The following is a 16,430-nucleotide window of genomic DNA, read 5'->3' on the forward strand; positions in this document are numbered from 1 at the left end:
GTTTTTAAAATTTGTACTCAAGGAAAAAGCAGCCCAAACTGGATTTATGAACACTATAAATTCATCAGAACAAAACCAAAAAAGAGCAACTGATAAAGTAGGATAAAGGTTCCATTTGCTACATCCGACATGCAAATGCAGGCAAATACGTACTTCCTGGACACTGGGGGAGATTTACATCTCTCGGAAGAAGTAACTCGTCCATGCAGGAAGTATGAATCAAAATAATGCAAGAGAGAGAGTACTTTAAAAGGGTAACTGAAGGCTATGCATTTTTTTTCATGCAGAACCCAGGAACCCTTACACCTGAAACCGTCTTAAATGCAAAATGAATACCTACAGGCTGAAAAAATTATGTGGTTTTACTGCTGCAATATACAAAGACAAAACTGCTAGTCATCTATAGCTAATGCTACTGGCAAAAGTCCATTCTCTAGCTTTTCATTTAAAGTAGAATGATTTTATAAACCTTGTTTTGTTTCTATAATGGAAAGCTTGTTTCAAATTTCCCACATAAGATATCCATTAAAGTACTCTTCAGCTCAGTGCAACAATGACAGTTTGGAAAATGCTTTTATACCTTAACAACCAATCTTGAATGGGAGTTTCAAAAGTAGTGGTTTCACCCACAGAACATATTAGCCACTTACGTCCCACTTAAGACCTATTTTTGACCTCATTTTCAGCATAAGCATAGACTGGGTCCTACTACATCCCTCTGCATTTAAAATTAGCTTTTTCTCTCTTTCCCCTATCCTCATTCATCCACTCTAGATGACATATATGGAAAAGTTCATGTGATTCACTGAAGGAACATTCCAGCACCTCATTCCAGTGGAAGATTTTTGCTGCTCTGTGGACAAATACAATCTGTGAGCAAGAGGGAATTTCCTGTCTCATACCTTCCTTACTCCTTTGTATACTTGTAAACTTTATAACTGTGGTCATATTTTCTAGCTATGTCTTATAGGAAAGAGAATAATAATGTCCTGGGGAAGCAATCAGTATTTTGGAGCTTTTTACTAATATATACGTAGACAATCATAATACCTATCACTGCACGTTAGTAGTATCCAAATAATTTTAAAAAGAAGGTTGGTAACGGTATCTCCAGGCACAGCAAGGGGAAATTATTATCTTCTGGTTACCCAGAAAGTCAATGATTAAGCTGAGAACTGAACCCAGGACTTCTGAACATTAGGCCAGTCCACTGGTTGTTATGCCACACTGCCTCAGCCGTAAATCTATTTGATGGATTTTTCAGTCATGGAACATTAAAGGCTCTGCTCTTGTCTAATGAATATGTTTAAAGAAAACAGTACAAACAAAAGCAAATGTAACACTTAAATTATCTGAGAAGTACTGCTTTGATGTCACACTTGGATAAAGGATTTCCTACTGGAGACCTATATACACTTATACATACTGAAAAATATTTTAGCCAGTACCACTAGCTGGCATGCTGGTATCTATTTATGTCTGAAAAGGGAACATAATCAGTTTTAGTTGGTTAAGTACAATCTGAGCCAACTTTTATATTATGACCAAAAGCTTGGCAGTGCAGTAGCAGTGGCAAGTAGCAGAAAATTGCTTACAGTGTTATTTGCCAGATTCCTTGAACGATTTACATTGGGTTTTCAAGAGAGTTTGAAGTATTAAAAACTTAAGATTTCGAAAAGCCTTGGACTGTGGATTTTTGTTCCTAGTTGCAACAAGATGCACAGCAGAGGGTTATGATATAGTATGACTGACTAAATGAAGCATTTTTTTAAAATATAAACCGCCTGAAACATTTAGGAGCAGTTCAGTTTGAACTGTTAGGATATTTTTTTTAATTGAAGATTTGGAGAGCCAATTGATTTAGATTAAACGCTCAACCTTTCACATCTACTTGTTTAAGATTCATGTTGACATGGTACTAAATATGGCCATACAGTTTGTATTCCAGATAAATTGATCTGACTACAAGCCTCACTCTTTAGTATGATTCTTACTCCAAGATAAATCAATATTTAATATCTCCTGCAACAGCCCCAGTAGATAATTTTAAACCTTTTCTCCATCCCATTAAGTTACCTTTAAAAATTCTTTATACAGGGCTTCGCAGATGACTTCTGAAAAACTAGTTTATGAAAAGCAGTCTGAAATTCATTAATTCAGATGGAAAGGGTTTTTTAATCTTGCTGCATTGTGCTGATCTCTAAATCCATCTCTGTTTATCTAATTCCCCTGCTCAGCTAATTTGAAGAATAAATAAATACTTCCTGTAAATCTGTAACACAGATTTTAAACACAAAGAAGAATATCCTTCTACTGTTTGCTATATGGGACAAGATATGTCTAGGGGATGGACTTCTGCCAAAACAGTCTGACCAAGGCTCTCCCTGACTCCCTGAGAGGATGGGTACTCTGCATCATCAGGTACCAACCTCCACTCAGCTCCAACCCCGCCGCCACACCAGCTAAGAGAAGCAGCGATAAGCAGCAACGTGCTGAAGCTCAGGCATCAGCCACATCGCAGCCTCCATTTTGAACATTAAAATCTACTGTCTGCTCCCTCTCCCTTCCCCACCCTCCAGTCTGGTGGAGAAGCTAAGAAGGAGGAAAAACATCTCTTCCCCCTCCCTCTAACCTCTCCTATGGCTAAGGGCCCCAGTGGGATAGGAGTCTTTGATATCAGAAGAATGCAAACAGCAAGGCTCAGGTTTGCTGCTTCTTAGGGTTTAGAAACAGAGACATAAGAGGAATTTCAAATTATTATATATTGGGAGAACTGAAAGAGTTGATGCCAAAAGGAAGGAAAGAACTATATACTCTGGAGCTATCTGGTTGTATATCCACCATGAAAACTATAGGATGTTCATATTCCTATCTGTGCTCTCCCTTACTCTTATTTCCTACTCTGCTTTACATTCAAAGTGCAGTTTCATGGACACTGTATGCAGCAGTGAAGCTCTGTCCCATCCCTCACTCTCCAACCTACTGGTTCCTGACATAAACAGCCCACAATCCTTTAAATCTTCTAATTCAGCTATTTATAGGGTCATGCTGAAAACTCAAACAGCGAAATAGTCCAGTTTAGAAAAAGGGGAGCGAGGACTTTTTGTTCTTAAAGCCATGTTTTACTGCTTTTACAGTGGAGTTGCTCAAACAGTTATGTCCTTGAGGGGGCAGTGAGCTGCGGGCCAGGTTGCTGAGAACCTCTTTGCACTGGAGGGGCAGCCTGTGAAACCTAGATAGCTCTTGCCTTTCAAATCTATTAAAGATCTTCATCTCAGGACCTATATCTGCTTTGGTTTGGTCCAAAGCACAGCCTAAAAGGGTCTGATCCTAAATGAGTTCTTTCATCACTAACAAAATAGAAATATTAAAGAAAAAAATAATGTGGCTGATTAACTTATAATGCAGTTTTCAATTTTATCTCCATTCCTTTTCTACCTCCAAGGAATCAAAAATGTGATAAATTGTGTGTTTTGGTTATGGAAAATGTTCAGTGTTTAACTTAGTTGTGAACTGAAATCCAAGGCAAATTTAGCAGCAAGAACGCAAAAGTATCTGAAATAATATTCACTTTTCACCATGTAAGATGTCAGTGGGAATTCTACTGTGAAATTTGTGTACTACTATTCTATTAATTAATTAGGATGTGACACACAACAGCAATATGAGGATGTTGTTTTCAGGAGACTTTACAAGAGTCCCAGCAAAAGCACAGTGAGGATAAGCAGCAGGGAAGAGCAGCAGCAGGGACAAAAGGAAAGGAGACCTGAGCTAGCATATCATTGCAAACACTGCAGGAAAATTTCCCTCTCTCTCATGATAAGAACATGATAGAGACTTCCACTACCTAAACCATAGTCTGCACCACATCAGGAGCATTCCTAATACCACAGGAGTGGAGTGTCAGAACAGTTGAGGGATGAATAAGTAATGTGGGTCCTGATTCAGAGAGGCACGTGTGCTGAAAGCCATCCTCAACATGGCAAATGCTTTACATTAGGAGAATTTAAACGGGGTCATGAACAGGATATTGGGTGCTTTTTCCCCTTTTAACCGGATCCTTTATGTTCTCATAATACAGATTCCCAGATAGCTACAGAAACATGGCATGGATGGAGATAAAGGCAAGTCACTCGACAAACCAAGCCAATAGTATACTTCATCTCCTTCCCTTATAGGATAATTCTCACATTCTCTATAAATTTCCCATATTGCAGTTCATTGCTTTTGCCTGTTCATGGTAGTAGTATATACTGATAAACTATGGATGGCTTTTGCACTGAATGAAATGGAAATCCTACATAGCAGAGCATGCTGTTTAGTGCAGAGGACTGATAGGTATTCTAATCTATATATTGTCAGTCTATAACTGAATATTAACTCAGCCCATTCCCTGCAAAGAAAGAGAAAAAAATAAACGTTGGGTGAAAGAGGGTGGAAGCAAAACTTTGCAGGAAAATAACTTGTATTTATAAGTTTTGCGCTATTTCTGAAAGGAAACAAAGATTTGACACACACTTCAATAAGACATTTGTTATGATGCAGTGTGATCTGCAGTCTGATCTTGAAGAATAAAACACAGGAGTTGTGCAAAGGTCACGCAGGTAATCCCTTGATAAAGGGGAATCCCTTGGGAGGAAGAGTGCCGCCAGACAACCTAATCTTATTCATGACTGTTCAAAGACCTTGAGTGGCATCAGGCAAGGAACGGAGCTCTGGCAAGGAGCTGGCAACTGAATAAGTTTTGGCAACCTGATGAACCCTTGACAGACCAAGAAGTTTTACAGTACATGACATGTCAGTGACTCACTTTGAGTACAGTTCTAATGCACACCCTCCCAGTGATGGCTTCTATTCATACTGGTATCAAAATATAACAGAGTGTTCCTGTGCTTTAAAAAAGGAAGGGAACAAGCACGTAAAAGTAGGATGCACCAAGCAAGAACCTGCATGTATATAAAGAGATAGTTCATCTGAATAGGAGCTATATAATGAAATTATCACTTGGCAATTTAACTCAGGGATGCGAAGAAAATGGCAGTGAGATAAGAATGCATCCATTGCCTGCTATCTCAAGAAGCCTTTGGCAAAATAACAGTGAAAGCATGCACCCAGCTACTGATCAGCACAGGTCTGACATTAAACCGCAAGTGTCCACTTCTCTTACTGGCTGTTTAATAAATTGCTTTGGAACGGGTGGAGGTGAAGAGGAGATCTTTCCAAAACCTTGTCTCAGTGTTCTCCCTCAGTTAATGAATGTCAGCAAGTGGAAGAGAACAGAAATTTGATATGTTTTTCCAGCCTTTCTTACAGAAGCATTTGCAACATGTTAGAGGCCACAGGCATAAAAGTGAAATACTGGGAAATTAACGTTGTCTGTAGATTTTCAGGATGTAAGCCGGGCAATTTCAGCTTGTGGGTTAGGCATACTTTAGGTTTTAAGTAGTGTTATAACAGCTTACTATGACCTGAACATGATTTTAGTACAAGTAATCTGATGTTGAATATCATTTATTACCCTGTTACACATTTCCAATTGAGATAGACCTGTTTATGGAATTAGTATTATGTGACTACAGATGGACAAGCTATGTGCACTGAACAATTTATCCAACAAATATAGTCTTTCTTACCTTTTCGATCTACCCCTGGAGGATCAGCAGTTTCTATACATGTATTAGTAACTTGTAAGTGTTCTAACAATCTAACTTTTGAGTTATGCATGAACTATGCACTTAAATGCTCAATAGTTTGCTGCTTGTGATTTATGCTGTAGTTGGTCACCTAAGACAAATTACATTGTTTTCAATGCCTGACTCAGTAAGTATTGCAACATTAAACTACCTGAAAAAAACAATTAGGAATTCTCTCAGCTGAAAGACCTCCCAGGTAGTGGAAACCCTTTACTTCTACCTGTCAAATCCTGCATCCATTAGCTTCAACACCACACAAAAACTGAGGAACCTGCTTCTGGCATACCATTGGTAGGAAAAAGATGGCAGTGGTAAGGCATAGTGCAGCAAGGCCTGCAGGACCCCTGGATTAAATTGCTGCAGAGTTCACAGAGTTGCTGTAAAGATCTATAATTAGCATTGACACTGTAGCAGGGGCTGGAAGAGCTCCCTGATACTGCGTTCCTCGTTTGGTCAGCGTGGAGTCTGAAGTGGGTGCTGCATCAAAGCCTCTGTTTTTTATGAATAGGGGGTGAGCAATTTGGGCACAAACAGCAAATGCCCAATTGTGCGCAAATGTCCAAGTTCATATGCAAATACACCCATAGAAGTAAAAATACATTTGCATGAATATTTGCAAAAAGAAAATAAAGGAATGAATAAGCATGGTCAAACTCCATTAATCAGATTTCAAACAAACAATTGCAAATACCATTTTTGCATTATTTTTTCAAGTCTTTTCATGAGACAAAAGAAGACAATTTTACCTGCTAACATGCTTATTCTTTTGTTTGAAGCAAAACAGTTAAGCTAGCACAAAGAAGCGTATAATCCCACAAACAGGCAGATAAGTAAATATCCTTTAACAACAGGGAGTGTATTTTGATTTATCATACCTATTGATGTAGCCTAATGATACCTGAGAAACAGGAGACATTTTTAATTTTAGAAAGTAATGATGTATCAGAGAAAGTAATCCAAATTTATCCTTGCTGTACTTAATCTACTGCAGTTAAGAGAGTTATATTGGCAACGCACTTTGTGTTGTGAATTTATTTAGAGGAATACACAGAGCTTGGAAATAAATGGCAGTAACTTTTGTGGATGTCTCTGCTTGTATCTAAGTGTGAAATAATATGCAAATGTATTCTTTAGTTCTCAGGACAATTGAAGAAGTGATATGATAGGATTGTGCAGCTGCCATTCTGACCTGCAATTTAAATCAATGAATATATTCCTGTCCTAGCAAATTTACGGTCGAACAATAATTTTTAACCTATCTTTATTGTTTTGTGGAGAAGCGTAACAAAAACATGGAATACATTTGAGTATATATGTGCAAAGTCTCCTGAGCAGCTTAGGAAATGTATTGTACATAAGAAGATACAATCATTATGCTGTTACAGTCATCACAAAGACACTTTACTTTACGGCAGAACATCATCCTTTGGGAAAAATTATCCTTGTTGGTTTGTGCAAATTTTTCAACATTCACCCTCGGGACCCATTTTAACCTAATTCTGTTCCTTTGGGATTTTTTGTTGCTCCAAGATTTAAGGGAGAAGACCAAAATAGGGCAAAGCTTTTATCCTTTTCACAGGAAATACCCCATGCAAGTGAAAAAGCGGTGTATTTGGCATTTTTTCTTGAGCTGGAAAGGCAATAGAAGAAAGGGGCCAAATCCCCTTTTTATTATTATTATTATCATCATCATGAGGTCTAAAACCTGCAGCTAGGCAACCCCTTCAAGTAGCCCTGACAACAGAAATAAAAAAACATAGTTGTGTTCAGCGACCATACAAGCATACTATTAAGCATAGGTAGTGGCAAAAACTCTAATAGCCAATATTCAAATACAAAAATAGCTATTAATACCAAAAGAGTGTGCTGGTTTCTTTCCTTAAAATAGTATTTTCTGGCCAAGTGCTTTTGTGACTGAACTGGAAGCATGAAAAACTTTAAAACTTCACCTAATATGGGAAGTTTCTTCACTATACAGTGTGTGTGTGTGTGTATACACATACACGATTGTATATATATGTGTATATAGTTATTCAAATAATGTTTCATATAGGTTCATTATGTTTAGGTGCATTTTCTTCTAATTTCTTACATATGTGCATCATTATCGGACTAATCAGACTTTTTTTAAATTTATGGTCCAATAAAGTTTCCATGATTTATACATTGCAAAGATTGCATATTTTTCACTTAATTAATTGATTTTGATAATTTAATCAATAGACAAATAATTTAGATTTTGTTTTAAACAGCCTCTACGTAATTTGAGGGACTAAGCATTTAACTTCACATCTAATATATTGGTTCAGAAATGCACAAACTACCATCTTTATGAAGACAATTTTGGAAAGTAAGGCATGTGAGCAAAATGCTTAAAAACAAAGGTCTGCACAGCAAATTCTTCCATAGGTGCAAAACTGGATCCATAGTAAGCTGGCACCAAAGCTAACTTATCTGTAAATTTAGATGACCTACATATGCCAGAGATTTTGCACTGTTTCTTTTTGTCTTTTCACTGTCAGTTCCACAGTTTCACTGAACATGTATTTTTAATGTGTAAATTTCAAATACATTATTTTTATGTCTTTCTACACATAGCATACAAAGTAAATCTGAAAAAAAATATCAGTAGGTATATTGGTAGGCATGAGTAGAAATATTTAGGTGTAAATAGTAGTATTTGAGCAATAGCATGTGATCAATTAAAGGCTGAATCATATGTTACATACAGACAGAAAGTTAACGTTTCATGAGCAGCTTTAATATTTCTATCTCTTGAGTTTGAGGAACAGACTTGACAAGATTTCCTACCCACAGCCTCCTGCACCTGGTTCCCATTAGAAACCTGGCCTTGATAATGGAGCTATGTTCTTCTACAGAGGCTAGTGTTAGCAATGGTATTTTCCTCCCATAACTCTTATAACCTGAGTACCAGTGTTATGGCTGTATTTGACCCCTCTGTGTATGTGCAGTTACAACTTCCATCACCTTCCTCACTAAATACACAGAGATCAGATAAAACATTTCTTTAAGTATGGGTACAATTTCTAAGCCTCATTTTATTTCCTGTGCTATCTATAAAAGCTAGTGATATGGTACAGGCTTCAGGTTTATATTGAGAGCCAGATACTTTTTTTCCTTGTTTGTCTATAATGGAGACATTTCTCTTTAAAAGATATGGTTGTGGACCCAGGGATTAATCTTTTTTTCCAAGATTCTCTGCTTTGAATTTAATTTCAAATTATATTTTAAAGTTCTAGTTGTAAAGATAAACTAACTGCAACACTTCTCTGTGTCTGAGATATATTAAAATCTTTCAGCTATTCAAAGATGCATCTAATTCCTGATCAGACCTCACAATAGAAAGAAAAAAGAAAAAAACCAAAAAAAGACAATGCTCCCTGTGCCCTACTGTTATCCTATAAATACACTGATTTAGAAAATCAATGCAAGCACGTATGACAATGAAATTCATACAAAAGCAAAAATCATCAACACCTTGAACTTCTTGAAAAAATAGCAGGGAATTCCCTGGCATGATACGCTGCCTAGGAAGTCCAGTCATAAAACAGACAATATACCCTGCAAAAATGTTGCTTAGAATCATTATTTTTTTCCCCCATTCATTGTTAGAAGCTTACATTGATTTCATGTTTTATCTTATCCTGTCATGCAATTTCAAATATTGGAAGCGACAGCACAAATAAACAGAATTTCTCTAGCTACAAAACTAAATGTTTGAAGTCCAGCATGTTTTCCAGTTCTAATAAAAGGGGGCAGTATTACATCAGCTGAAATTCTGAATTGTCCAAATTATCGTAAAAAGTGCTGGAGAAGGATACAAAACTGCTGAATTTCACTGAAAATAGACTGCTACTGTATACGCAGTCACAAATCTGCTTGTCTGCCTTGGGGTAAAATTTACAGAGGTAGTTCAGTGAGACTTAGGCTCCTGCATTGCAGTTACTTTAGAAAATTTTGACTCGAGTCACTATTTTTCTTTCAAAATTATCAGGGAAATATTACAGTTGTATAAAACGAAGGCATATTTTTCATGTAGCTAGGATAAGCCCTAAGCCTAAAAAGGAAAAATTATTGCAGTTTCAATTTTGGAACACAATATTTTTTATATTTTTATAATAGAGGTTTTTTAGAATAAAATGCTGGTGCCCAAATATGGATTTAGGAAGTTAACTCTGAACACTCAATATAAAAAAATCATTGCTTACATATATTAGGTACAGCCACAAGCAGATTACTAAATTGGCCAAGTTCACAATAAAGTATAAAGGACATTTGTTTTGTAAGAATTATGAGGACTGCTGGGATTTGTATTAGAAACTTTTCCCTATTCTGGGGTATTTAACTTAGACAAGTCATTTTTCTGTTATAAAATGATGGAACTGTAAAGAGGTTGTCTCTATGCAACGTGTCCTTCTGCGTCTCAGAAACTCCCCAGGGAAAGGTTTGTCGACTGAGCAGAATGACGTATTCAGGAAAAACACTTTCCCAGTTGCAGTGTCTCTTTGTGGAAATCAGATTCTTCATTAGACAGATGGAATACACTCCCACTGCGTTGAATAAATTGCCTATATTCTTGCAAGAAAGTGAGACCACACTAACAGTTCCTTAAGTAAATCAGTGTCTTTTTTTCTCTCTATACAGTTACAGATTTTCTATTATAGAATCTATATATATATTTAAACTTAAATTAAATTATACCTAAGTGTAAGCTATATAGGGCGGGAGCTTCCTTAAGTTGCAGTGAGAATGGAACTTGGTACAATGATTATTGAGACAATACCATAATAAAAGTAACAGCTTTGTAAAACTAGTCATTTGCTGTCGATATTGCTATCCATTTTTTGGCCTCATTATGAGGTATTTGCCCTTTAATTAAAAGTAGAACTAAGATTTAACCAACAGAAATAAGGATCCAATTGAAAATGCTTACAGTTTCTGTTATGTCTCCCAGCAGACAGCAATGCAAGCATTGACCTCTCATTTACTAGTTAAAAATATTCTTCCATAAGAAACTAAAGGAAAAAAGAAAATGTAAGTTTTTCTTTAAAGGTAAAAGCAAATGAGAATAAATCAGTCCCCGCAAATCTAAACCACTTATTCATAAAGATTTATAAAAATCCACAAGGCCCTTATGACCAATCTATTCATGTTCTCAATTTAAGGGGGGTCATGACTACTTTCGGTAAAAGGAGAAAAGATAATTGAATGCAGGATGCACTGGTAAGTATTTTCTTAACTATGTGGTTTGTGGTTTTTTTAAACTGAGTTCAGAAATGGCTAATATCAAGGATGCTAGTAACGAGGATGCTAATAACAAGGTGCTTCTCTTGCTGATTGTCTGAGAAATACCCTGCACTTGCAGGAAAGACAGTGTGACTCCTGCCTCTGCAGTTGTTCCATCTATAATACTGAATGTATGGGGAGAAAAAAGCTGCTAAAAAACTGCTGGCAACATAATCCAGTACTGCTTGCATTTAGAAAAAAGCAATACAATGATGGAGTCATTGCAGGGCTGTAGGCAGTCAAAAGGAGATTATGCATGACTAGTAACTTTTCCTACAAAGACTTCCCGAAGTGTTTTTATCAGGCAAAGTTTGTACGCATGTGCAGTAGCTCCATATAAATGATGAAGCGTAACAGCTCCAGAGGAGTTGTTACACTCTATTGTGTCAATAATCCACATATTTAACAGTCCCTAAATACAGCAGACCGTAACACCTCCAAAGGGGTCGTTATGGCTTATCAAGTCAAATCCAAGTGCCTAAATACAGATTTGATCAATAGACTGTAACATGTCCAAGGGTAAATAATATAAGTTTTTAAGAATGTACACATTTGGCATACAAACTGTGGTCTATATTAGGATAAATGATGGGGATTCAACTTGTACAACTTTGATTTAGAAATAAGAAAGGAATAAAAGACTCATTATAAGAGGTGCTAAAGTACCATAATTCCCAGGAAGTAGGGGATGACTCATGTCACTTATTTTGGGGTCTAATTCTGGTTTCCTACTGCAAAAACACAGTTGCCTGAAAATCTACAAAAGAGTGGGAATGGAATATAAACATAAAAATGTTATATTAAATTCTGCGTCCTCTCAAATCTCAGTGACTATGCTTCATGGGTAAGTAAATGGGGAAGTGGGGGTATATCCTTGGGTCTAGCAAATATGTTGTGATTATTAATTGGGTATATGTTCTATCTTGACTTCATATAGTTATCACCAACGAAATTAACACATTTCTGCCTATATTTTTTCTACAAAGATTTTCTGAAGTGTTTTTGTCAGTGTTTTCATGCTTTATGCACATAAAAGATAGGATCTGGTCCTTTTTAAAAATAATGTCAGTTATCTTATGAATTATATAGCATTTTCAGGTTCATTTAAAGCCTTAAATCAAAGAAAATCTTCTAGGCAATCGTGCTAGTCTGAAATACTAAAATAAATACAAGTAGCTCTAGCAATGCAAATTTTGTTTAAGTACTCTTTTTTGTTTAAGGTAGACACGGCTTGACTGGAGAAAAAAAGTCATATCGTCTAAACAAAGCCAATTTTTGTATGATTATACTTTTACTTATATCACATGGAAAGAAATCTGTAGCCTATTTTCTGAGTTCTCCTAATTCTCTCCCCTTCTCCCGTGTTTCTGTTTACTCTGTGAAACCACTGCCACAGTCACTTCTTCCCTTTCCTCAGCCAGACTACACCTGAGCAGCCCCAGGTGGAGTAGAAAAAGTCAACTCTGCTATGATGACGTTTTGCCTTGTGTGCATTGTACTGGTTTTGTCTCAGGTAAAGTTAATTTTAGTTCACATGGGGCTCTGTTTTGGATTTGTGACCAAAACCATACTGATAACGCAGGCATGTTTCAGCTATTGCTGAACAGTGCTTCTACAGCATCAAGGCCTTTTCTGTTTCTTATGGTGGCCCACCAGCAAGTAGGCTGGGGGTGCACAAGAGGAGGCACAGCCAGGCCAGATGACCCAAACCGACCACAGGGATATTCCACACCATATAACATCCTGCTCATCAATAAAAGCTGGGGGAAGGAGGAGGAAAGGGAAATACTTGGAGTTTTGGCATTTGTCTTCCCAAGGAACTGTTACACATGCTGAAGCCCTGCTTTCCCTGGAATGGCTGAACACCCACCTGCTGATGGGGAGTAGCGAAATGAATTCTGTATGTTGCTTTGCTTGTGCACACAGCTTTTGCTGTACTTACTGAACTATCTCAATCCATGAGTTTTCTCACTTTTACCCCTCTGATGCTCTTCCCCATCTCACTGGAGGGGAGTGAGCGAGCTGCTGCACGATGTTTACCTGCCTACCCTAACCAACAACATTACACAAACATAAATGACTCTGTAACTGTAGATGTCCATAGAATGGTGTCATCTCAAAAGTACAGCCTAACCTTACTGCTTTAGCAAATGACAAAGTTTGACCGTGCCAGAGTGCTGCAAGCTTTTGTTTTGGTCTTTCTGATGAGTGAATCTCTATGAGCACTTTTAAAGCTTTGTAGGAGATTTTTTTGAACAGCAGAATATGAACAGAGGCAATTTTCAATTCTGTGTCTCTAACCAAATACAAAGCTTTCTGAGATTTAAATGACACATTTTCAAAGAGGCCTAAGCCCAGGCTTTGAAGCTATGTACATAATTTTGTAAGCGCAATCATTTGCACAACAAACTATTACCAGCTATCTGAACTTGAAGACCAGTAACTGACCAGAACTCAATAGCTTTTTTTTAAACCAGCTGCAGGCAATTAATTTGTCATCTTTTTCTGGTGCCAGCTTCTAGCTACTCATTTATACAAGTCTAATTACCTGAAGCCAATTTCTGAAAATTTGGTCCTGAAAACATAGGGTCCTGATTCTTCAAAAGAAACCAATCCAAAATTGCAACTAAGTTGCAATTAATTTGAAGTTATCAAAGCTTCACCGGGATTATGACAGAAACTATACACAATCTTCTTGGCATACAATTATTTCAGAATTATGTTTTTCTAATTGAAGTGATCTATCATTCCTCCCCCCCGCATTTTGATCATCCTGCCATCATTTTTAGAGTAAAAGAAATATATCATAATGTAAAAAATGAAAGGCAGAGGGTAAGGGGGGAAAGAAGAGTATTCTAGAATTCTGTTTGTGAAAGGATGCTTCTGGTTTTAATGTATTTTATACTTGCTATAAAATATAAATACATTCCCTTAGTATTCATGACTGACTTAATTCTTTTCTTTAGGATAGAGAAGGGGGATATATCATCATTTTAAACGACTGATTTATGTCCTATTCTTTTGTAAACCCTGCCTCTTCTTGCATCTACAGAGCAAATATAACCGATAGCATACCAAAGTTAAAACCAGAGTACTTTTTCCTGCCTTAATAGTTCACTCCATAGTACACGCTACAATAAATAAACCCAGCAGGATTATATAAAGGCACTGAGAGACTTAACAACAGATTTCCTGCTGCTGTTTTAGTCTTAGGTTTTAAAAGTTACAAGTGCAACCATGAAAAGTCTCCCCATAAAAGATGGCATTTGAGAATGATGTTGTTTGTATTTGTTAAAGAGTTCCGATTGACTCTGCTATATTTGCAAGTAAAACAAATCTTTCTTCCTCTGCCTGCCTGATGTATAACCTCAATCTGGAAGCTGTACATCAATCTGTGTATTGCTGGTAACCAGCACAAAAAAAGAAATTTCAGATTATTCACTGAAATATTACTGTCTCTGCTTTAAAAGGTGAAAGACGAAATAGAAACTTGTTATATCGAATACAAGACGTAAACATGGTACTGAAAATACTCAGGGAGCAGACCTGATAAGTAAGTGGATGCCATTTTTATACTTACTTGTCAAAGTCAAATCAAATGTTAAGAATTCTTTTAATAGCCCTTATAGTGTATTAGATATTTTTAAATGTCAAGCCACTGAAACTCATACAAAATATTTTAAAATAAGCATAATTTTATAAACTCTGATTTATACTGACCATAGGTGTGAATTTCTTTTATTTTTATAACTTGGGCTTTAGTACCCTGCCTCTTAGTTAAGACAAAATTGACTTTACAATTAGAGTGTTGTCTGAATGTGGCCTGCTTGATCAGTTACTAATTTCTATATTTTTTCATAGTATCAATCTGGATTAAATGAGTTTTTCAATGCTTACATTTAAACTAACACTAGCAGAAATAAATATTTATTAGCCTCTGAATTTGACGTGGAAAAGCATTGTTAATCCTGTGTGGTAACAGTTTAACAAATCTTTTTAATAGACGCTGAGCCTTTCTCTTGTTTTTAGTACTGTGAAGAACCTATCAAGCAAAAATATAAAATGTAGATTAAAAGGTATGTATCAATGTTTGATGGGTCTGTTTACAGCATTTCTTTGCCTTTCCATGCCTTGCTACAAGCTGTTTACTCACTGAGTATTTCCTTGTGCGTTAAGATCACAATAACATCAAATTCACGGTTTAAGATATAGTTAGTATTCTGCTGAGTCTTATACTCAACCTGGACTAAAAATTCCTGTTAGTCTTTAAGTATAATATAATCTTCCCTCTCTCTCCCAAAATACAAAGAACCTACCCTCTAATATATACAGATATATCACAGAATTTTTATTAATGAATTATAGGCATTGAAAGCTACCTGTTTTCCAATTTATTTATTTTTTTCAGCAAATAGTGTGAAACACTAGTTGCTTTATAGGTTAACGAATGTGTCAGTTTTCTTTTCTTTCATTACTAAATTGCATCATAGCTGTTCCTAATTGCCGATGCCATAGTCATTACTGGGATAATATTCTCCCTTTCTAGTTAACTGGAATAAGCATTGTGGGATATAACAGGTTTTGTGTCAGTGGTGAAAAATTACTTGTGTGCTGTATTTTTTGCAGCATAAGCCACCTCTAGGGAGGCTAACAGAGAAACATTCTTCATCCAAAGGGCTGCCTTATAGCTCCACCAATTACCTGATTCAGTGTTCAGGAGCTCTGTTACACACAGAGAGACCTGCTTCTGGGGCAGATCTTGTAGACCTTGGACAGGCCACAGCGCAGGACAACACAGATATAAAGAATTTTCCAAGAGACTTCTTTGTCCTGTGAGCAGGCCTTACAGTGTGTGTGATAGAAACTGTTCCTTACCTTTTGGAAATGATCCCAGCTTGCTATTTTGTAAACCGGCTGATGTCCTGCTCAGTCCAGTGCTGGACACATTCTCTCCCCGCTGTCTCCCATTCACTGTTTTATTGTAATGCCCCATTTCATTTTAGTGCTTGGAAACTACAGCCAAGATTCAACAAAGAAATTTGATGTCTATTTTCCCATTGAAAAATAAGCGCCAAAAGCACTGTTTTGAGCCTAAATACTTGGTTGTATCTGAGTCACAGATTCAAGTACACTCAGATACATTCAATAGCATTATAATCTTGACCATGCTAGTACATAACTGGCTTTTTTGCCATATTTATCAATCCAGTCATTCTCAAATGCACGATTTAAAATCTAGTGACCACAAACAACAGTAGCTTGAACCAATTCACTTTCCACATTGTTATACGAATGCTTGCAGCTTAATCACATGAGTGCACAGGACTGTTTTTTTCAATGCTGTCACGTAAACGTAGAGGAGTTAGTAGCACAGCACTGTGAAGTGACAAGGTGTGTTTAACGTGAAATCAGAGATGGCTAAAAGCTCTA

General features: G+C 36.7%; 1 protein-coding gene across 11 annotated transcripts in view; it reads right to left on the minus strand.

Annotated features, from left to right (window-relative positions):
* The window catches only part of SOX6 (SRY-box transcription factor 6), a 381,266-nt gene that overhangs the window by 45,434 nt on the left and 319,402 nt on the right, over window positions 1-16,430 (minus strand). The gene's annotated exons all lie outside the window — the stretch shown is intronic.

Source organism: Chroicocephalus ridibundus, chromosome 4 (genome assembly GCF_963924245.1).
Source record: "Chroicocephalus ridibundus chromosome 4, bChrRid1.1, whole genome shotgun sequence".
NCBI classification, from domain to species: Eukaryota; Metazoa; Chordata; class Aves; order Charadriiformes; family Laridae; genus Chroicocephalus; species Chroicocephalus ridibundus.